Genomic DNA, 23,476 nt, shown 5'->3' with positions numbered 1-23,476 from the left:
CAAAGGAAGAAAGGACAAAGAACAGACTATTGGGGAACCCATGCATTAAAACATTAGTAAAAGAATGACCCTGCTTCCCATGCAGGTCCTGCTCCTGCCATATATACCCCCATTTCCACCATCCATCCTAGGGATCCAATCTAAATTTGAGTCAAATTTGTCTCTGGAATTGGACCATGAGTTTCTCAGTTACTTTATACTTAGCAATAAAGAACTTGTGTTCTGCTGAGTTTGAAATAGGGCAGATCTATACTCTATTGTGTAAGATACAAAAGTGATTTATTTTTTTAATAATTAATTAATTTATTTTTAGTTTTCAAAATTCACTTCCATAAGATTTTGAGTTTTAAATTTTCTCCCTCTCTCCCACAAGATGGAGTGCAATCTGATATAGGTTTTACTTATACATTCACATTAAGCATATTTTCCCATTAGGCATTATGTAAAGAACAATTAGAACTAATGGGAGGAACCATGAGAATGAAGCAATAAAACAAAACAACAAAGGAAAAGGAAAGTGAATAGCATGCTTCCATCTGCATTCAAACTCCATAGTTCTTTCTCTGGATGTGGATAGCATTTTCCATAGTGAGTCTTTTGGAATTGTCTTAGATCCTTGCATTGCTTAGAAGAGCCAAGTCTATCAAAGTCAGTCAATGCACAACATTACTGTTACTGTGTACAACATCCTCCTGGTTCTACTCACTTCACTCATCATCAGACCATACAAGTCTTTCCAGGTTTTTTCCTCAAGTCTGCCTGCTCATCATTTCTTATAGCACAGTAGTATTCCATTACATTCATATACCACAACTTGTTCAGCCATTCCCCAATTGATGGGCATCCCCTCAATTTCCAGTTCTTTGCCACCACAAAAAGAGTTGCTATAAATATTTTTCTACATTGGATACTTTTCCCGTATTTATGATCTTTTTGGGATGCAGCCCTAGAAGTGCTATTGCTGGGTCAAAGGATATGCACAATTTTATAGCCCTTTGGGCTTAGTTCTAAATTGCTCTCCACAATGGTTGGATCAGTTCACAACTCCACCAACAATGCCTTAGTGTTCCAATTTTCCCACATCTTCTCTAACATTTATCATTGTCCTGTTTTGTCATGTTAGCCAATCTGAGAGGTGCGATGCGGTACCTCAGAGTCGTTTTGATTTGCTTTTCTGTGATTTAGAACATTTTTTCATGTGACAATAGATAACTTTAATTTATTCCTCTGAAAACTGCCTGTTCATATCCTTTGACCATTTTTCAATTGGAGAATGACTTGTATTCTTATAAATTTGACTCAATTCTCTATATGTTTTAGAAATGAGGCCTTATCAGAGACACTGGTTGTAATACAAGAATGATTTATTACTGATCTTAGTATCAAACAGAATCAACAGATATGCAGCATCAAGAAAAAGCAACAGTCATTTACTTTACATATTCTTGTGCAAATTTTTGTACCTTTCAGTGGAAAACTATCTCTGAGTAGCTCTAATACCATGCTGTGGGACTTTATCCTGATTGAGGCCTTCTTGGTGAATCAAATGGAGATTTTTATGAAGACTAAAGTAACAATTTAATTGTTTGGCTAATTAGACAAATTTGACAAATGAAATACAGAAAAAATATAATTATCTTCATATAATATTTATATACCCATTGTAACAGCAAAATTGTAATGAACCTGAACTAGCCAATATTGCTATTAGGGTTTGTAAAGAAAAAAAAAATCCCTCAAATGTAGGTAGTTAAAATTCAATGTACAGAGACTGTGCCTTGTACATATAATGGACAGTTAAACATTGAATAGTGTTTATTCACTTCAGTAAATCTGGATCTGAGGCTCTATCTGTGCATGAGAAAAAAAATGAGTTATGGTTTCTATGGGAACTTCTGCTTTGATTACTGATACATTTCAAGTGTTTCATTCTAATTCCCACAAATATAACTTGAATAAAAAACAGAAAATGCTATTCATCTAGCCATTACCACATAGAAATACAAGTACAAGACAGAGAAAAAGAAAAAAAAAAGCCTCAAAAGTATTTAAGAATATGTCAGCAAATCCCAGTAGAATATGAGGACCTTGGGGGCAGGGATGTTTTTGTCGTTGTCTTCATATCCCTAGGGCCTCACAGAGTTTCTAGAACATAGTAGATATTTAATAATGCTTATGAAACATTGAATATTTACTTTTCCACGTACAAGTTGAATGCTTCTGATAGAATATAAACTCCTTGAGGCCAAAACTGTTATATTTCCCCAGAACCTAGCACAGTGCTTTGAATATAGTAGGTGTATAATAGTTCTATGTTACATTGAATCCTAGTCTTTTTAGACATTATAGAGAGGGGAAAAAAATTCTGTAAAGCATTACAATTTAAGAAAACATTTTAGAAATGTATTTAGAAAGACATTATAACATGTCCCACCTATGATAGACCCCAATTAATGTAATGCTTTATGCCCTAATACCTTTATCAAGTGAGACATCTCTTGATTGACTTGTGGAATCAATCAAAGACACAAACTAGATGTGATCAAATTCTTAATTCATTTTCAAGGAGTAAAATGCTTTTGAGATATTGGATGAAATAAATTTGGATTAACTGAAAGAATTCAATAAGGAAATTCCAGAAGGAACATTTTAGCTTTGTTTTGGAACCACGGTTAGGAAGCATCTTGAGAAGGTTGACTTTTTGTGTCTGTTCCAAACAAGGCAATAAGGAGAAAGAAAAAGCCCTCAGCCACCCTCCCCTTATTGACTGTAAACAAACAATTCATCCATCCAGTTGGAGCTGAGAGAAGAGAGACTACACACAAGAAGGAAAGGCAGCTTCAGGAAGCATGGCTTTTTCTCTGTGGAAAGAAGTGCAGCTATAAACTCTAAAAAGGTTCCAGCCTTCATAGCCCAGTAGAGAGTTACATCTCAGGGGAACTTTATGAAGACTCTACAAGGGAAGGAAAAGCATTCTATTAATCAGGAGCTATAAATTACCCTTTGACCACATATGCTTTCTAAGTTTGCACTGTCTTTAATGGACCCTGGGTGAAATTGTGAAAGATCGTGCCCTAGACTTCTACAAGGATATTTCTAGAACAACCATCTATCTCAATTGTCCTTAGTGAATACCATTTTTAAAAGTGGAGAAACTGAAACTCACAAGAACAATAGAAATAGAAAAGCATGGTGATTCTCAGGGTTAGCCCTAGAACTCTGAGGAAAGAAGTGGATGTCCACCCTGTTGCAATATAACCTAGCTATGAGAGATGGGAGTGTGAGCTCAGTGGCGATTTTACAAAAGTTTTTAATTTTATTCAGGTGTTTGAGTTTTAGAGCTCTTTGAGATGCTCATCCCCTTTTTTGTGTACAGGCATCATTGATCCTTTTTAAAGAAGTGATTTTGTAATGTTCTTTGTGGGGGAGAGGGAAGTGTGCTTTTCTGGCATAATATCATTAGCCTTTGTTCAAGAGTTCACAAGATATGATTTATGTTCTATTTCCAAGTTTTGAGATTTTTTTAAAATTTAGGCCAGATTTAGAGGTAGTGCCACAGTGTTTAATGTGTTTTCATGAGAGTTCATTACACAGAGTAACATATGTTATTTTTCAAAGTTCTGCTCTACTAATGCTTATACTTACTTCATTTCTAAATAAAGCAGGACCTTCTAAGATTTTTGTGTTAATAACTCACATGAAAAGAAAAACTGCTGATGAACAAAATAGGTTTCAGTTCTCTACATGAATTATGTGAAAATGTGTTACTATGACTGAAACCCAAATGTGATTTTCACAGTCAAGTGAAAAAGTAAAAACTGCTTCATTTATCTGAAAGGCATGAAGTAGGGATCACTGGGTGTCCACAGTAGACATGTCTTCCAGGAAAAGCTGAGTTACAGAATTTAGATTACAAGATGTTGCTTTGTATGTGCCTCTAAGGATAATATCTCATTTGTTTCCTCCCTTCTTTCTTTTTAAAAATTAAATATTAATTAATTTATTTTTGTTTTCAGCATTCACTTCCATAAGATTTTGAGTTCTAAATTTTCTCTCCCTCCCCCCATTCCAAGACAGCATGCAACCTGATATAGGCTCTACTTATACATTCATATTAAACATATTTTCAAATTAGTCATGTTGTAAAGAAGAATTAGAACCAATGGTCTTCCCTACTTTCTTACACAAAAGGCAAGAATGCCTGTTATGGAGAATTGATTTATGTAGAATTTACCTAGAATTGTAGAAGTTAGAGCTGGAATGACTTTAGAAATAATTTCGTCCAGCTTCCACATTTTAGGTAGTACAAGGCTCAGTAAAGGAGTTGATGTATGAATGAGTGGATAAAAATTGTTAATAAATCAATAAGTAATAATTAAGTGCTTGCCATGTGCTAGGCATGATAGTAAGTGCTGGAGACAAAAAAAAATTAACAAAAGTCAGTCTCTACCACCAAGGAGCTTACATTCCCATGAGTTTAGGTATCAATGACATAACATTATAATGTGCTTCACAAAACTTAAAGTGCTATCTAAATGTTATTTATTATTATTTACTCAGTGCTTACTATGTGCCAGGCATTGTGGCACAGAGAGGGGAAAGAGTGACTTGCCCAAGGTCACATATGTAGCAGAGCCTGGATTTGAACCCATGTCCTCAAATCCAATAATTTTACTGCTTTATCTTGCCTCTGAAGAAAATTCCAAAATAGGAGTTTCAAAAATGTTTTGAGCAATGGCAAAATTTTTGGAATCACATTACCTTTATTTGTTTTATGGACCCCTTTGACAATCTGGTGAAGCCTGTTCTCAGAATAATGTTTGTTAACACATAAAATAAAACACACAGGATTACAAAAGAAACCAATCAAATTACAGTTATCTATATCTATCTATGTATCTTTGCACCTATTATCTATGTACCATCTAATCTAATGATATCTGTCATCTAATCTATCAAGCTATTATTTCATTGATTATCTAATCTAAACTATCATCTATCTATCCATCCATCAATTCATCCTCTTATCTCTCTTTCTTTCCCTCTCTCTCTGTCTCTATCTCCATTTTCCTCTCTCTGTCTCTCTCTCTCTGTTTCTGTTTGTCTCTCTGTGTCTGTGTCTATCTGTCTGTCTCTCAGTTTGCAGACCCTAAGTTAATCACCACTAACTTAAATTGTCAGTTTTAAAGGTAGTAACACATTTAGATATACAAGTCCTGGCATATTTGTTTAAAAACCTATCTATAATCATATCTGAAACAGTGCCATGGAAGCTGTTTCCCTGACCTTTTGGAATCTCTAGACTGCACACTGGATAATTACATTCTTCTCTCCAAGGCACTTTAGTATTTCAGTTTTTATAATTCCTAAGCTTAAGCTCAGACAAGACAGCTTTCCATAGGGGAGCATAAATCCTCTTCCAAGATATCAGTAACCTCTGGCTGCCAGCCCCATTGCTTTTTATGAGTAGCTTGATGGTGGTAGAAGAAAAGTCCACATATATATCAGATTGAAGGGATAACCAGGCATTGAGGAAGAGGCACATGCCATAAACTTGTGAGTCAGGGAATCAGGCCTGTATTGCACCCGGAAAAAGACATATAAAGATGTTGGATATGTGTGGGAGTGACTGACAGAATATTAGAGGTGGAATGCGACTTTAGATTGTCTAATACAATTCCTTCATTTTTCCAGATTTGGAAACTGAAGTTCCATGAGGATAAGTGACTTACTCAACGACTCACAAAGTCTTACTTTCCCCCAATATTTCAGTTAAAATATGTTGTCTCCTTTTTAAATCAACCTTTTCAGTTCAGGCTTCCAAAACAGAGCAAGATAACTAATAATTAAAAATTGATGTTTTCAATAAAAGTATAGGCTAACAACTGCTAGCTGGAGAGATGGGTACCATTTACCTGTCATCATGGTGAAGGAGAAATGGAAGATAGTACAACCTGGATACCTGAGAATGTTTAATTTGATTCATTAACTAGGCAGCTAAGTGATGAAGTAGATAGAGTGCTGGGCCTGGAGTCAGAAAGACTTGAGTTTAAATCTGACCCCAGCTGTGTGACCATGGGCAAGTCACTTAACCTCTGTCTGCTTCAGTGTTCTTCAATTGTAAAATGGGGATAATACTAGGACCTACCTCCTGGGGTTGGTGTGAGGAGCAATGGAGAAAATATTTGTAAAGCACTTAGTACTGTGCTTGCCACATAACAGGTGTTTATTAAGTGTATTCTCGCTTCCTATGTTCCTTTGTTCCTTTCTTCCTTCCTTTTTACCCTGTTCTTCCACAGTAAAGTGGAATCAGAAATTCATTTAAAACAAGTGAAGAACATCTTGGCCAAATGTAGAGGTCATAGAAAAATTTATTAGTCCTGAAATCATGTAGGCAATCAAAAGAAATATAAAAGGATCTAGTTGTTTGTTTTCATAAGCATCAGTTGCCAAAACGTCAGTATGTTTACTGAACTGTTCAGAACACTGTAATGAGCTTTGCTGAATTCCCATTTCTTTTGTATTTCTGATCATATGCCAACATTCTTATGATCAATTGATCTTCCTGTATATTTTGTCTACCTTTGATTTCACTGGGTTAGAGAGGTCCTCGTATGGAACCTCCATCTACCAATGTAGATTAGGCACTGTTCAACAATTTGCAGTTTTACAGATTTGCCATTGAGAAGTTAAATCAATCAGTTAATGTGTTTGTTAAGTGCCTACTGTATGTCAGGCACGGTATTAATCACTGGACAAATAAAGAAAGATAAATAATTATGATCTCTGCTCTCAAGGAATTCACGATCTAATGGGGGAGATGACATGAAAATGATTATGAACAAACAATATATATATATGTATATGTATGTATGCACACATACACATATATATAAATATATGTAACACATACATATATATCAAGTTTCATATTATCATTATTATCTTCAAGTTATCATGCACATGTATGATATATGTGATAATTTGAAGATAATCAACAGAAGGAGGGCACTAGCATTGAGGGGGATTAGGAAAGCCTTATTGTAGAAAGTAGGATTTTAGTTGAGACATAAAGGAATCCCCGGCCTCTACCCTTATAATTCTGTAGCAGAGTAATATAAATGTATTAAACATGAAAGATAGGGAGTAAAGTCCTTGCAATATGCAGAAGCAGTCATTGTGTCTTGAGAGTGCCATTTTCTCCTAGCCTGGTGTCCCTTCCCTAGAAAATACAGGATCACAGATTCACAGATCTAGAGATGGAAGAGATTCAGAGGTCATCTAGTATAATCCCTTCATTTTACATATAACAGCTAGTGATCAAGGCAGGATGATCAGTCAATTTCTAGGAGCCTTAAAAATTATCTCTGCATGTCAGAGGAACTAATTTCAACATCTCTTCATTTGGGCAGAGCTTCCCTAGAAACTCACAGCTCTCTTGAGTCATGGAATTTCTTTCAAATTCTACACATTCTTGCTTTCAGAGAATGAAGATAAAAATGACTTCCATCTTAACTCACTTGGTTCTGAGGCTGCACCATTTGTACTCATCAGAGGCGTTTTTCTGGAGATGACAGTTTCTCTCTTTCAGGGCTCTCATTGTAATTACATAATAAACTTTCATTTCTATTGAATATGTAACTTCAGACCCCTAGGTTCAACCCATCCCCACCTGCAACTTCAATCAAAACAAAAATTTTCTCTCTAAAATGAGGAATTTTCTTTCTCTTCCTAATCTATACACGTAAGACTTGAGTAAAAATAAAACACACAGTTGGGTATAAGCCGATTCTCACTTTTATCTCACTTAACAGCTAAGAAGTAAACATGCACATTTGGAGCAAAATCAAACACTTCCTGAGCCTAGAGGGAGGCAAGGAACCTGTAGTGGGTAAATAGCCCACAATAATTTGGCTTTCACCTTGAGGACAGGGAAGGAGGATTGCTTCACTGTTTCTTTTCCACCAGCAGTACCAATTTCATCTAAGTCATGGTTTACACTTGGATTACCCTTTGCCCTGGATCAGTAATCGTTCAGCTTCTCACTCTAGTTTGACCTCTGTTTTCCATACTCCATAACTCTCTATGAAATCTGCCTGTTATGGCTTCTTTCTTCTTCTGGCTATCATTCCATTTCCCAAAAATCAAGGTCAGGGGTGGACCTTGGAAGTTGGGGTAACTGTGGGAACACAGGTCAGTTTACATTCATCAAATTTCTCTGCCTCAGATAGAAATTAAAAAAAAAAATCATGGAATATGAATAATGAAACTGAGGACCAGGGAGGTTGTAATATGCCCAAGGTTATACAAGGAGTAAATACAGCATTATCTTTTGTTCCTAGGGGTCCTTATTCCAAAGCCTACTCACGTTAACCATCTGAGTCCACTCATAATAAGACTGGCTAGTTATTTCTACCTTTTAGGGTTCTTGGTATACCCCTGAGGGGTTGAGGTATCCTCCTGCTATCAGCTCAAGCCCCCACTCTTGTGCATCTTCCTCCAAATATCAAATTATCCATCTCTTCAATAGTATCTATCTAGCTCAATTTACTCTCTCCTCAATATTGATACCATTAATTTGAGCCTCAGTATCATTTAATTAATTGATATCAATTAGTTTTTGCTAAAGGTATATTTGTGGAGAAAATATAACAAAAAAAAGAAGTGTTAAACACATCCATGTGTCATAGATATTGTTGTTATCTATTCTTCATTCTCAAAGAAGACCAGTGACACCAGGAGGGTGACGTCTTGACTTGCAAGTGGATTGGACTTAAGTGAGGTAGGGCTGTGTAAAGTCATCAACATCACTCTCTCCTCTAGAGTCATCAAAGACATAGGTCAAAGTGATTGGTGAGGGCTCTGGATGAAGGTGAAGACCTTGGCCTTTTTAAGCGAAGGTCTTCCCCTGGTCTCACTTTGTCTGAGGCAACACCCATTCAGTAACTAAGTGCTAGGTAAGAATTGAGGCAAATGATGGCCTTGTTTGCCTTCATAAAAGAATCAGTCTGGAAGGGGAAGATCCTTAGAGTTTCTGACCCAAATAGAAAAAATTTCTATTTATACTTACTCGGAACCATCAAAACCCGAACAATGATCAGATCTTGATCACCCAGAAGCAAAAAATGCATTCAGAAATGTCAAATCAGAGAGGGAGCATGGCATAGTGAGTAGGGCAATAGAATTGGGAGTCAAGAAGACCAAGTTTCAACCCCATCTCAGGCACTTGCTACTTCATTGACGTCTTTTTATTTGCATTTATCTTGTTATTAGTGATATGGGGTATATTTTCATTTAATTGTTAATAATTTGCATTTTTCTTTTGAGAAGTGCTTATTTATATCCTTTCACCGTTATCTATTGGGGAATGGCTTTTGGTTTTATGTTTATGTATGCATATATTTTTGTTCATTGATTTTGAAGAGGGTGGCACAATAGATAGAGTGCTGGGCCTGGAGTCAAGGAGAACTGAGTTCAAATCTGACCTCAGATGTTTAACTTACTAGCTGTATGACCAGAGGCAATTCACTTAACCTCTGTTTATCTCAGTTTCCTCAGCTATAAAATGGGGATAATAATAATGCCTACTTCCCAGGACTGTTGTGGGAATCAAATTAGATATGTGTAATATGCTTAGCCTAGGGCCTGTCACATATTTAGCACTTAATAAATTCTTTTTTTTTCTTTAAATTCTTGCTGAATGAATGAATGAACTAGAATTGGGCTGGACTCAGGAGGTTAGAAAAAGGCGTCTAAATTTGATTAAGAAATAAGATAAGAAGTGAAACCTGTTGTTTATGCTTCGTTAAACTCATTTTGCTATTTTTTCTAGGTACCTGTAATTGCTATGCTTTTCATTTCCCCCACCATTGGAAGTAAAGTAATTTTGCCACATGTAAGAAGATTGGCCTAAAAAGTTACTTCTGTTATGAATATGAAGGCATGGAAGATGAGAGGAGGAGGTAGTGCTGGTGTAACACAGTGAGATGAAGGCCTCCATCTCTAAGGCGAAAGATACAAATGCCCCAAATCATCAGGTGATTGTCTTGAAGTCAGGGACTCCTTTTAGATGCCATTTGGAGGTGGTGGATATTAGAAAAGACACAAGAAAGTATGGTCCCTGCCCTCAAGGTAATTAAATCTCATGAGGAAAAACAAGAAGAGGAAAAAAAATATATATGTATAAATATATTAACAGGTGGACACAACCAACTACAGTTTCACAGAAATATACACTTGAATGTTAATTACTTAGAAGGTTGGGAAATTATATTTTCATTGTGAAAAAATGGATGCAGAGAGAATACTGTGACTTTTAGCAGATTGTAGTTGAATGGTGCAAATCTTACATTGGCCTCACGTATTTAAAAAAAATAACCAGAACTGTTCTTTCTTTCTTTCTTTGCTTCCTTCTTTCTTTTTCTTTTTCTTTACATTTTTATCATGTTCCAATATTCTCTTCTCAAAAATAAAATCTTCCCTCATAAGCAAGTATAATTAAGCAAAATTGACACGACCATGTTTGATCGCAGCTGTGTCATTTTACACTTGTGCTATAACACTTCTCTGTGGAGAGGAGAGAGGTTTGCTTTGTCAAAAGCCTCTGGAATGAAGATTCAATACCCTTATCTAGATATAAGCTATTAAAATTTAAAACTGCACTAAGGCTTTTGGGACACCCTATATTTTCTCTTTTCCGTACAAGAATTAGTTTAACAGTGTGGTAAGAAAACACTCTACTGGGAGTTTAAAGACTGGGGCCTTCACTTTGAGAGGTAGCAAAATGTGACTAGAAATTTGGAGTTGGAGTCAGGAGATTTGGGTTTGAAACCTGCTTCAGATAACTTTCAAGTTATGTGACCCTTAGACAAGTCATATAACATTTCAGAGCTTTGAGTTCCTTATCTGTCAGATGGGAATGATGCTTGTATCTCACAGAGTGCTTCAAAAATTTTAAAGTGCTATGTAACTGTGAATTATTATTATTGGCTTTGACACAATTTCTATGTGTAGCCTTGAACAAATTTACCAAAGCTTGACAATTGTGTTTCCTCATTGATGTATAAAGTGATGTGATTGGACTAAATAATCTCAAAGGTCCCTTCCAACTCTTTGATTTTATATTCTATGATTCCCTTCATTATTCCCTAAATCACTAAACTCAGAAAACACATGTAAGTATCTGGAGCAAATATACTCATTTTTCTCTTTGACAGATTCCCACCAAATTCAGACATAAGGATTAGGAAAAGGAGCTGACATCTGTTCTATTTCTCATTAAGCAAACCCTGACTTCTTAGATGATGCGACTGGTGCTTGTTTTCATTTATAAAAAGTAACACATTTCTCAGAAAGCATCATTTCCCATTATGGTGATGTATTTGTGACTCTAGTGTCTTAAGACCGTGATGTCTTATAATCATTGCTAGAATAGCTGGAATTCTTAATAAAATTTCTAGGAAGTCCAGTTGGCTTCTGGTCAACAAATGAATTAAGAGTCAAACCCCTTATGATAAGAAAGGTCTCAGTGTAAGGATTTTCTGGTAATTTTAATACCTCTGTGCTCACTGCTCATTTCAGATTTAATGAAGGTCAAGATATACTTGTCATTCAGTCAATAAATAAGCATTTATTAAGTACGCAAGACCCCAGACTTATCTTCTGGCTATAGTGCATAATTGTGTGTCCTGCATAGAGAAGGAAGGGCTGCATAGAGAAGGAAGTAGATAAGAGGATTAGAACAAACTGCCCCTGCTGTAGGATTAGGTTTGATTCAAGTCCCTAGTTGATAGTGTCATCCTCTTGAGTTACCACATGATACCATGGAAAACTTCTCTAATTCAATTCTGGAACTTGTCCACATAATTCAAGACTTACCTATTTTCTCCATCCTTTTTGACCCCTAGGACTTGGGTTGGGTTTTGACCCCTAGACAATGGGTTGCCGTTGTCTGTGTTGACCTTTGATTCTTGCTTGATATGTTGTAACCTTGCAGACACAATTGTTTCCTACAAAGAAAAAGACTAATTGTGGATAGTTGATATCCACAGATAAATACTAAGAAAGGTAAGGAGAACAGAGTTAGTGCCACATGCCAAAGCCCAAAAGGATCATGTATTTTTATCTAGAAGGGACTTTAGTGGTCATCCAGTTCAATTCCTTTATTTTATGGATAAGAAAAGAGTGGTAGTGAGGTTAAGACATAGTGATACAGTAAATAGCAGAGGTGAGTTTATGGAGTGTTCAGGGAGAACTAGCACCTTTGGTGTGACAGCTTGCAGAACCTTTTTCAGGGCTGTTCATTCACCTGACCTTAAGTCTCACCAGTGGCTCCAAGTAGCTGTAGCATGTACAGCTGCCACACCCCGGTAAACTCTCTTGGAAAATGGGTTAAACCAGGTTGAGGTGCACCAGCAGGCCTCAAACCCATTGTTGAGTTAGGGAAGTGCGGAATTTGCAAGAAAGCAAACTTAGGTCCAATGTCAGGAAAAAAGTTCTATCAATTAGAATAGTAGTAAGAAGTGGAAGCTGAGGTGGTACCCATCAATTGGGGAATAGTTGAACACGTTTTAGTAGATGAATGTGACAGATTATTATTATGCTATAAGAAATGATGAAGGAGATACTTTCAGAGAAACTTGAGAAAACTGCTATGAACTGATGCAAAGTGAAAGGAGCAGAATTAGAACACATCATACAATGATAACAACATTGTAAAGACAGGCAACTTTGAAGCCTTATTTACACAAATACAATGTTCTATCCTAACTCTAGAGGATTTATGATGAAATATTCTACTTCCACCTCCTTCCTGAGAGAAGTGATGAATTCAGAGTACAAATTGAGACTTTTTTGTTGGATGTGGTCAATTTAGAAAATTGTTTTATTTATCTATATGTGTTTGTAATAGGTTTCTTCTTTTTTTTCTCAATGAGGATAAGGAGAAAGAAGAAAAGGCAGATTTTCTCTTGATTTAAAAAAATGAAATTTAATTTAAAAAAATTAGAGCTGTGCAAAAGAGGAATGGGTTACCTTGAGAGGTGGTAGGTTCCTACTCATTGGAGGTCTTCAACCAGTTGTTGGTGTGTTATAGTGAGAATTTTTTTATGCATGAATTGCACTAGATCATTGTTGAAGTCCCTTTTTCCTCTTAAATTCTGGAGTTCTGGGATTCTGATTCACTGAACTCCTAAGCTTGGGTCTGAGGATTTCTGTACATGTTCCATGTGTGACAGTCAGTAAGGGGTTAGTGAAATAATCTCAAGTAGACTAAAGTGCTGCCTTTCACTGAGGCAGTGAGGTGGTGCAGTAGATAGGAGATCCAGGCCTGGAGTCAAGAAGACCCAAGTTCAAATCTGTCCTCAGGCACTCACTAGTTGTGACCTTGGACATCTCAGAATGTCTGTTTGCCTCAGTTTCCTCGTCTGTTAAATTAGGATAATAGAATAGCACATACCACCCACAGTTCTTGTGAGGATCAAATGAGATAATATTCATAAAGCACTTAGCACAGTGCTTGGCACATAGTAAATATTATATCAATGGTAGCTATTACTATTATTAATTACTATTATTCCTCTGTCTAGGTATCTCTATCCCTTTCTGCAAGCGGAAGTGAACAATATAAAGAAGAAGTCTATCTTTTATCCCTTTCTTCCTTTATAGAGTCTTCTTTTTTTTATCCTTTTCATTTGGCTGATGGCTTGTATATAGTAGGTTTTGTCTATATTAATTTTTTGATTATTCATACTTCTTAATGCATCAGTTCATACAATTTTTCCCATGTTTCTCTGAATTCTCTTACCACCTCTTTTTAAGCCATTCTCCAATTTATGAGAACACCTTCCCCCACAAAGAGTGGTGCTCTGAATAGACACACATAAATATACATATACACACAACATATATATGTGTGTATCTATCTGAACTTTTCAGTCCATTAGTTTCTTTTCTTAAGTCTTAACTTACTATTCAGGAATGGAATTCATTTAAATCACTAAATTCGCCTTCCTTCTCAAAGCAAATAAGAAACTAGAAGACTGGTAAGAGTTCATTAGCACTATGAGAGCAGGCTGCAAATCCAATTAACTACAGTTTATGTATCCTGCAGAAAAGACTGATTCTAATGCCTGATCCTATCCTCAACATCTTGCATCCATGCCTTAGAAAAAAATTTCTAATAAAAGTGACCATGACTATTCTAGAAAAGTGACTCTTTAGAGTTCCAATGTTTTCCCATTTGGAGAGGTCCTAGTCAAAGTTTAAACATAACAAATTCAGCAGTGAGCTTTGGACAACATTATGAATTTTTTGTTTTTTTGCATGACAGCTTTCTGCTACTCTTTGCCAAGAGAAATGACTTGTCAGGATTGACTCGATCTTCTTGGGGTAAGAATTATAAAGGTTGGGACAAACTGGAAAGGTCTTTTTGTTCTCAAATAGCCCTGTAGAATTGTTGTTTGTCCTTTATTCTCTAAGAGGACTACTCTGCAGAATTACACAATATTATAAAATACAAGAACTAGAAGAATCAGCTAAACCAAGCAACTCATTTTATAGCTGATGAAACTTAGACCTGGAAAGGTTAAGGGACTTGCCCCAGGTCATATAGATAATTAGTGATAGGGTCAGGCTTAGAATACAGTACCTTGACTCTCACTTAAGTGCTCTCTTTCCATATTCTCTTTTGGTACTTTGGTGTTGGAAGAATTCTGGAATTGGAGAAAGAAAGATCTGGGCTTACGTACTGGCTCGTCATATTCCTGGATGCATCCTTGAATGAGTCTCTTGACCTCTCTGAGCCTCAGCTTCCTCAGGTAGAAAATAGGAATAATAATAACACTTGTCTTATATATCTTTCATGTTTGTTATGAGGATCAAATGAGATATATATACATGGAAGTATTTTATGGCCTTGAAATAATGCATAAATATGAGTTACTATTGAGGTTGTGATTAATGTTACTGTCACTTTGATGAGGTTCTAACTTGAATTTGGCAATAAAGAGGTATGAGAAACTGAACTATAACTATCATAATATTTTCAAAAATTAAAACTGAACTATGACATAATCTTTTAAAAATTAATTTTAAAAATCCCAGAAATTGACTTACCTTATTGGAATTAGTTTCCCTCCTGCCCTAGAATCTGCCTGAATTCCTAAGAATTCCTTAAAACTCAGCTTAAATGTTCCATGAAACCTTTCTTAATGATCCCAGAGGATAATAGCCTCTTCTCTTACCTCTAAGTCTTCATATAACACTTTGTACCTCTTTTAGAGAAAGGATCATGTAGTGGAAAAGTCTTTGGGTTTGGAGACAAAAGACATTGTAATACAGTAGAAAACATCTGGGAACTAGAATCAGAAATGGATTTAAATCCTAGCTGTAAGCTAGTAGTTTGCAACCTCACTTCCTCATCTGTATGAGTAATTGTAATAGATGACATCTTAGTTCCCTGCCAGCTTTAAATCCTATTATCCTATTTCTGTTACGTTCATACTAAAAAGTTGACTGGAAGCATAGCCTTGACTGAGCATGTCTAAATTACTTATGAACAATCATTTCATTTTTCAATTTTGTTGTCTACATTGGCCATTTAGACATACTGAAAAAAATGCAAACAAACAACAACAAATACTCCATATAGACATATGATTCAGTGAACAATCATCCAACTTCCATTTCTCTTTGTGAAAAATAACATGTTTTTGTAACTGCAGAAAAAAAGAGGAAAACAATAACAGATTTTTCATAGACAGGCCTTTGATATGCAAGGCACTCTCCCTTTAAATTGTAATTGCTCTCTGCTCCTACTTCCCTAGCAGCTTAATTTTGCTGTTGTTTATCTGGAGATGCTCATTAAGTCACATCACATCCTTCTGTGTACTTCCATCTGACATTCGCAAGCCAATGTTTTTAGCCATCCTGGCTCTGTCAGTGTTTTGAAGGTTTGACAAACCCAGATGCTGATTCTTATTCTAGCAGGATCATTTGTGCCACTGTACCTTAAGCCTTCACGATGAAGGGTCTATATGAACTGCTGCTGCTGGGGCCACTGCTTCAGATTGCTGCTGACATATACCTTTAATGCTGTACCATGATTTCCCTAAAATTGAGGAAAATTTCTTACTCATACCTAAATTTAAGAAAGATTAATTCACAAAAGTTATATAATATCTTGGTTTTAAAATCTTTCTATTCTTTCTAGTGCAGAACTGAAAAACATCTTCTCAACATCCCGTTGTTTATTCCTAAAAGATCTGCTAATGCAAATAGTCATGGATTACCGACTATCTCTAATATTTTTGATTCTATGTCTAACCTCATGGATCCTTCTGTCTGGTAGGCTTCCTATATGTCTATGAAGAAATAATTTTATATCTTTGTTGAAAAGCATGGTTGTGCTTCATTTAAATATTTTCTAAAATTATGTTTTGATGCAGCTTGGATTTGTAAATTGAAGCCTTTAAAATAAAGCAGATGAGTGAAAAACTAATGAAAAAAGCATTTATTGAACACTTACTTTGTGCCAGCCACTGTGCCAAGAGCAGAGGATGTAAAAACAAACAAACAAGGTAGTTACTTCCCTTAAAGAGCTTACAGGATAATGGAGAAAGACAAAACATAAAGAAATGTTGTGTTACCCTGGTTCTGGCAAGAAACAGTTAAAGCCCACTTTTCTGAGCACTTTTCAGGACTCATGGGCCTGAGCTCTGGTGAGGAGTCTGAGTTCTAGTGGGAAAGAATGAGAAGGATGATTCAAATGTAGGTGGCTTACTCCAGAAATGACGAGGAAATGACATGGAAGTCAAGTTTTAGGCAAAATAAAATGAAAGCTCTTACAGTCTAATGCTATCCAGGTTTCATAAGAATGACATAAAGTCCAGACAGTGGGAAACAATCATAATTCCACTATACTTTAAACCAATCTGGACAAATTTGGAGTACTGTGTTCAATTCTGGGTACTACACTTTAGAATAAAAATAGTCTTAGGGATAGGGTACATGACAGTTATGTGTCACAGTATATAGAGTGCCAGGCCTGGAGTCAGGAAGACTCACCTTCTTGAGTTTAAATCTGGTCTCAGGCATTTACTAGCTGTGTGACTCTGAGCAAGTCTCTTTACCCTGTTTGCCTCAGTTTCCTCATCTGTAAAAGGAGCTGGAGAAGGAAACAGCAAACTACTCCAGTATCTTTGCCAAGAAAACCCCAAAGGGGGATCCCAAAGAGTATGACACATTTGAACAACAACAAAAGGGTTCTGGTGGGAGTGTGAATATCCTTTAACTCACTGATACTTATATTCCAAACAAGTCAAAGACAGATAGAATAACCCATGTGTGCATAGATATTTAAAGCAGCACTTTTTATTATAGCAAAGAATTAGAAACAGAGTGGGTAGTGACCTATTAGTTGGGGAATGACTGAACAAATTATAGTTTCTGAATGTAATAGAGTATTATTGCGTCATAAAAAATGATGAGATACCTTCAGAGAAACCTAGGCAGACTTATATGAACTGATGTAGAATGCAATGAGCCGATATAGGAGAACAATTTATACAACGACTACAGTAATGTAAAAGAAATCAACTTTGAAAGATTTAAGAATCCTGATGAATGTAATGACAAATCATGACTGCAGCATACTGGTGATGAAGCATACTTCCTGCCTCAAGGCAGAGGTGATGAACTAAAAGTAAAGAACAAGACATCCATTTTCAGACATAGCAAATGTGGAAATTTGTTTTGTATGACTATAATTACTGTTACAAGGCCTGGAAGATCCCATCTATACCTGAGATGATTCTTCTCTGATCTTAAGCTGTAGAAGGGCTGCTTATGTAGGTTTTCCCAGATAAGATGTTCTCAAACTTTTTGGTCTCAGGACCTCCTTACACTTTTGAAAACTATTGAGGACCTCAAAGAGCTTTAGTTTATATAGGTTTTGTCTTTTCTTGGAGACATACTGTTAGAAATAAAATAGCATTACTATGAAAACAATTTTGACCTCATATACTCCCTGAGAGGTTTTTCGGGATCTGAGGGGTTCCTGGACCACACTTTCAGAACCACTGTTCAAGATGATTTCTGAAGCCACTTCTAGGTTGAAGATAGGGAGGGAGGAAGGGAGAGAGAGAGAGAGAAAGAAAGAAAGAGAGAGAGAGAGAGAGAGAGAGAGAGAGAGAGAGAGAGAGAGAGAGAGAGAGATATGGAGGCAGGAAGACGCAGTCAGCGTATAAGAAACAATAACTTTGCAGGGTGGTATTTGTGGAGGGGAGTAGTGGAAGAAGAAGCTAGAAATGTAGGTTAGTATCAGATCTGAAAAGATTAGAATGCCACTTTGATTTTACATTTTATTCTACAAGAAATAGCCATTGAAAGCTTCAGGCAGGGGAGTGACATGATCAGACCTAAGCTAATGGATCATTTGGTTTAAATGAGAAATATCACAACTTATTTATTTTTCTATCTTTTCTTTTTAATTTATGAAATAAAACAAGCACTTCCATAACATACCACAATAAAAAAAATGGTACATGAAACTGCAAATCTATCATGTAAATTTCTTTCTTTCCCTTTTTTCCCCTGCCCTAGAGATGGCTACCATTAGACACAAATAGGTATATATGTGTATATACATACATATACATATATACATACATATATGTGTGTAAAATTATTCTTTACATATTTCTATTTATCTGGATGCAGATAGTATCTTCCTTCATATGTCATTTGCAGTTAATTTGTCCTTCATAGTTAATTAACATCACCACTTATTGCTTCAAAGGAAAAGAACTAAAACCCAAAAAAGAAAAAAAAAACAATCTTTCTGATTAAGAAATGGGGTTTTGTATAAACAATTATTCCAATACATTACATGGATTTTACCCTTTCTTTTCTATTTATGCCTATGGATGGAGAATCTAGAAAAAATAAAAGCAGGGGAGTCATTCAGAATACAGTAGAAACATTCTAACTCATCTTTTATTTTTTTTCTATTATGAAGACCAAATAAGGCTATCTCATTAGCTTTACTGTTGGGCAATAAATGGCTAAGAAACCATTACAGGATGAGAAAAAGATTTGAAATAATCAAATTCTTTAGAATAAGTTCTTTAGAATAAGACACTGTAGAGAACACACAAGCTTACTAGAATTGTATAAGTCCTATAACTCTTACTTGTGAGAAAACTTTTCCAGAGCAAATTTTGCCCCCATTAGAATGTGAGCTCCTTGAGGAAAGTTTTTGCTTTTGTGTCCTTAGACTTAGCACAGTGTTAATAGTAAGTGCTTAATAAATGCTTATTGACTGATTATCTGTATTTGGTCTCTTTTCCCATAAGAACAAGGAAGAAAAGGGAAGAGGACATTCATGTCCTTGCATTATCCTTCTGGATTTCTTGGGCAGTGCAATAGTCCTAATCAGACAACAGGAGGTAAATATTCCCAGGAGATTCTTGGATACAAAAGTGGAAATTTCCTACCATAGAGAGCATGGCTGTTAGTGAGAACGTGCAAGTACGGCCTAGTACAAATTTGATAAATGCACCAGAGCACAAGCACTTGAATTGAAACCTCCATGAAATGTCAGCAGTACTTGGTATATACTGTTATTATCCTTTCAGGTCAGGAACAACAATCCAATAATAGACCTTTCAGCAAATGTTATTGCTTCTAGAAGAGAACAAAGGTTACTTTCTCAGTCACGATCACATCAGTGATATGCTTTGTACTCTGTGAAATACTCTGGGATTTAGATAAAAAGATCACCACTGGTGACCAGTGTTAACCAGGTCAATTGACTAAGCATACTGAAGAAAATTTATGATGGGTATCCATAGCATCAGGAATATGAGAGTACTTAAAAAAAAACCCAACTGTAACATGCTTAACAATCAGAAATCTAATACAATTCAAGATTTTTGTCCCCTGGTGTGAGTATAAATTTACAGATAATAATAACTTTTAAACATATAATAAAATCATGTAGATTTCTTTCCTTTTTTCCCTTTTTTCCCCTCCCCCAACCCTACCAAGAGATGGTTATCATTAGATACAAATATGTATATATATGTAAAATTATTCTATATCTTAGATACAAATATGTATATATATATGTAAAAGCATTCTATACATACTTTGAGTTATCAGTTCTTTCTCTGGATGCAGGTAGCATCTTCCTTCATATTTTTTTGCAGTTAATTTGGGTATTTATAATATTTAAAAGGAATATCAAGTTGTACATAATAGATTCATAGTTTCATGTGTAGTCATCTTTTTAAAATTATATTGTTTTAGAAATTTTTATTTTATTCCATAATTAAAAATAAAATTAATAAAAAGTAATTTAAAAAACTTACATGGCTCTAGAATGATCAGGAGACTCAGGTTTTTGTACCATTTCTCCCATTATTAGCCCATTCTTGACTTTCCATTCTCCTTACCCCTTATTCCACAACTCTGTGATCCAGTGACATTGGATCATTGTTCTTTGAACAAAATACTTCCATCTCTGGATTCTCTGCATTTTAATTGTCTCTCTCCCATGCCTGGAAGTCATCCCTTCTTTATTTCTGTCTCCTGGCTTGCCTGGCTACCTTCAAATCTCAGGAAAGTCCCACTTTCTTACAAGAAACCATTCCCATCCCACCTTAATCTTAATGCCTCCTTTCTTTCTGAAACTCTCCTTCAATTTATCCTAAACCTGTCTTGCTTATAGAGAGTTGTTTGCATGTTGCCTTTGTGCACCGTGACAGCCCCTTTAAACTATGAGCTTCTTGAGAGGAGGGACTATTTCCTGCCTTTTGATTCACAACATTTAGCATAGTGCTTGACACTTAATAAATGCTTGTTGACTTCAGTTCTCCAGGCCTTGGTTTCCTTATCTTTTACATGAGGGAATTGGAATAGATGCTTTCTATGGTCCCTTCCAGTTCAAAAGAACTCTATGCTTTGACTTTAAACATGTGAGTTTTATGCTTTGATGAGTCATGTAAGGTTTAAAAGTTTTAATGTGATATTCACATCATTATATCTTATAACAACATTTTTGATGGGTTGTGCAAATAATGTACTAATGATAATACCTTTGCAGAAGACCCCCAGTTTAGAGAATAAAAGAATTCTGGAAAAAAAATCTTGATTGACAAAGGTTGGGAATATCTGAGGTATGTGGATTTAGCAATAGCTGGGAAAAATAGTGCCAGATGAAACCTTGATGATGAATTCTTACTCACAGAAGCACTGATTTTCATATTTGAAAATGACCTTGGAAGATTTTTCCTGTATTTAGTCAATTTATTCCTGAATAGGAAACTCTACTTTATGGCATAAGTAAAAAAAAAAATCAAGAGGAGAAATTGGTATTTGACAGGGATATTCAGTTAGCTGCCAATAATCTTTAAGGAGCTCTGTGATTTATTTTTTAGAGTTTGAAATAAAAAAATATTGACTGTACTTGCTGCTTTACTGTTCCTCTGACAGATAGATTTCTTTGAAGGATGAGGATAGAGATGAAAAATGTTGCTGCTGGAACTTTTCTCCCAGCTTAATAATGTTATCATTTGCTTCATGCTTTTATGAATTATTTTATATTGAAATACTCCTAAAAATCTACTGTACATTTCACACTAATCCTGACTTTTCTCACTTATGTAATGCATTCTAAGAGGAGTGATCACACTCTCCCACCCACAACAAACAAGGTTCCTATTTTTTCTTCTCAAAATCCAGTAACTAAATTTTTTTTTATTAGAATTCGATCTAGAAGAGCAGATCCTCTCCCATCTATCAGCCTTTGGATTGTAACACGAGGGATCTCTGGTATGGACCATATGCTCTGGCTCTACGGAATGGCATGTCCCTTATGCAGATGACACAGCACTTCCTTATAGGTCTATGTGACTGAAGAGTGTGTCAATGAGGACTGACTTCTGAAAATGATATAGGTCAGACTCTTATAGAAGAACCTCCCCACCCACACATAAGAAGAGCACTATTTGTGTTAGGTAACCTATAGAACACTTCTATTACAGTTTTTACATTTATGTGTAGACACACAAAAGAAAACTTTATTTCTGAATTCTGGATTCTATCTCCTATTGCTATTTGTCCCTATTGCTATTTGTATCCCTACCTTGTAGCTTCCTATAGTTTCTTGCTTGTCATTTTAAATATATATACATACATACATACATATATATATATATATACATATGTGTGTGTATTATATATGTATATAAGCAGTTTTCTCCCTTCTCCTTCCTTTTCATTTTAAAGCAAAGGTCAGATGAATGAGACCTCCTTGGAGTCACAAGCATCCTAGCAATACTGGAAAATGAACCATGAGAAAAAGAAGGGTGAAAGTTGGATACTCTGAACTATTTCCATGTCTCTGACATATAGACACAGAGGATAATTTATCAGCCAGAAATAGTTTCTATGAAGTACATACGGACATATACATGCATATATATGCATAATGTTCCTGTCTGAGAAAATTATAACCGCAAAGACGTTGTTTGGAGATATCTAGGGTCCATTTATGATATATCATCTAATCTACTGGGTTAGATAGAATGGTGTTAGGGTTGAACACTGCATCCAAGTCTAATGCTTGGTGAAGGTCAAACTAAAAATATGCAGTCAATTATTTATTTGTTTGTTTGTTTCTGAGAGGTAGGGTCTCAGATGACGAATCTTTCAAACAGTAAAAGAGTTCAAAAAAGCCAACTTGTTTTTGAATTGTGTGTACATCCTAGTATACCCATGCACTCTGAATGAGTGATGGCATTGAATTCCCATAGGTAACCAGTTGCATGGGGAGTTAGGTGGAACTGGGATAGAGCACCAGGACTGGAGTCAGGAAGACCTGAGTTCAGATCTTCTTCAGACACTTATTAGCTATGTGATCTTAGGTAAATCACTTAATTCTGCTTGCCTATGAGGCAGCTAAGTGGCTCAGTGATAGGGAACTGGACCTGGAGTCAGGAAGACTCATCTTCCTGAGTTCAAATATGGCCTTAGACACTTAAGAGTTTTTGTGACCTTGGGTAAGTCACTTAATCCTGTTTGCTTCAGCTTCCTCATCTGTAAAATGAGCTGGAGAAGGAAATGGCAAACCACTCCAGTATCTTTGCAAGAAAACTTCAAATAGGGTCATGAGGAGTCAGACACGACCGAAAACAACAAAAACTCAGATGCATACAGTTCTTCCTTCAGTTGTAATCACTTGTAATGAATGTTCAACTAGTTTTCTTAGGAAAAGCTTAAAATCACCTAACATGACTTTCATTCTGTTATATAGGATACAAAATTATGTCAAAGCAGTAGGTGGGCTAAGTTCTACATGAAACATTTTGTCTCTAGTTCACTTTTTAATTTTTCTGTATTTACCATCTCTCTCTTAAAAGCCTCCTTGTTTTTCATGAACTGGTACAGATGCCACTCTTTCCATTAAAATTTCCCT

The sequence above is a fragment of the Vombatus ursinus genome, unplaced genomic scaffold (assembly GCF_900497805.2).
Source record: "Vombatus ursinus unplaced genomic scaffold, bare-nosed wombat genome assembly UNPS02015175.1, whole genome shotgun sequence".
NCBI classification, from domain to species: domain Eukaryota; kingdom Metazoa; phylum Chordata; class Mammalia; order Diprotodontia; family Vombatidae; genus Vombatus; species Vombatus ursinus.
Note: the sequence above shows the minus strand (reverse complement) of the source record.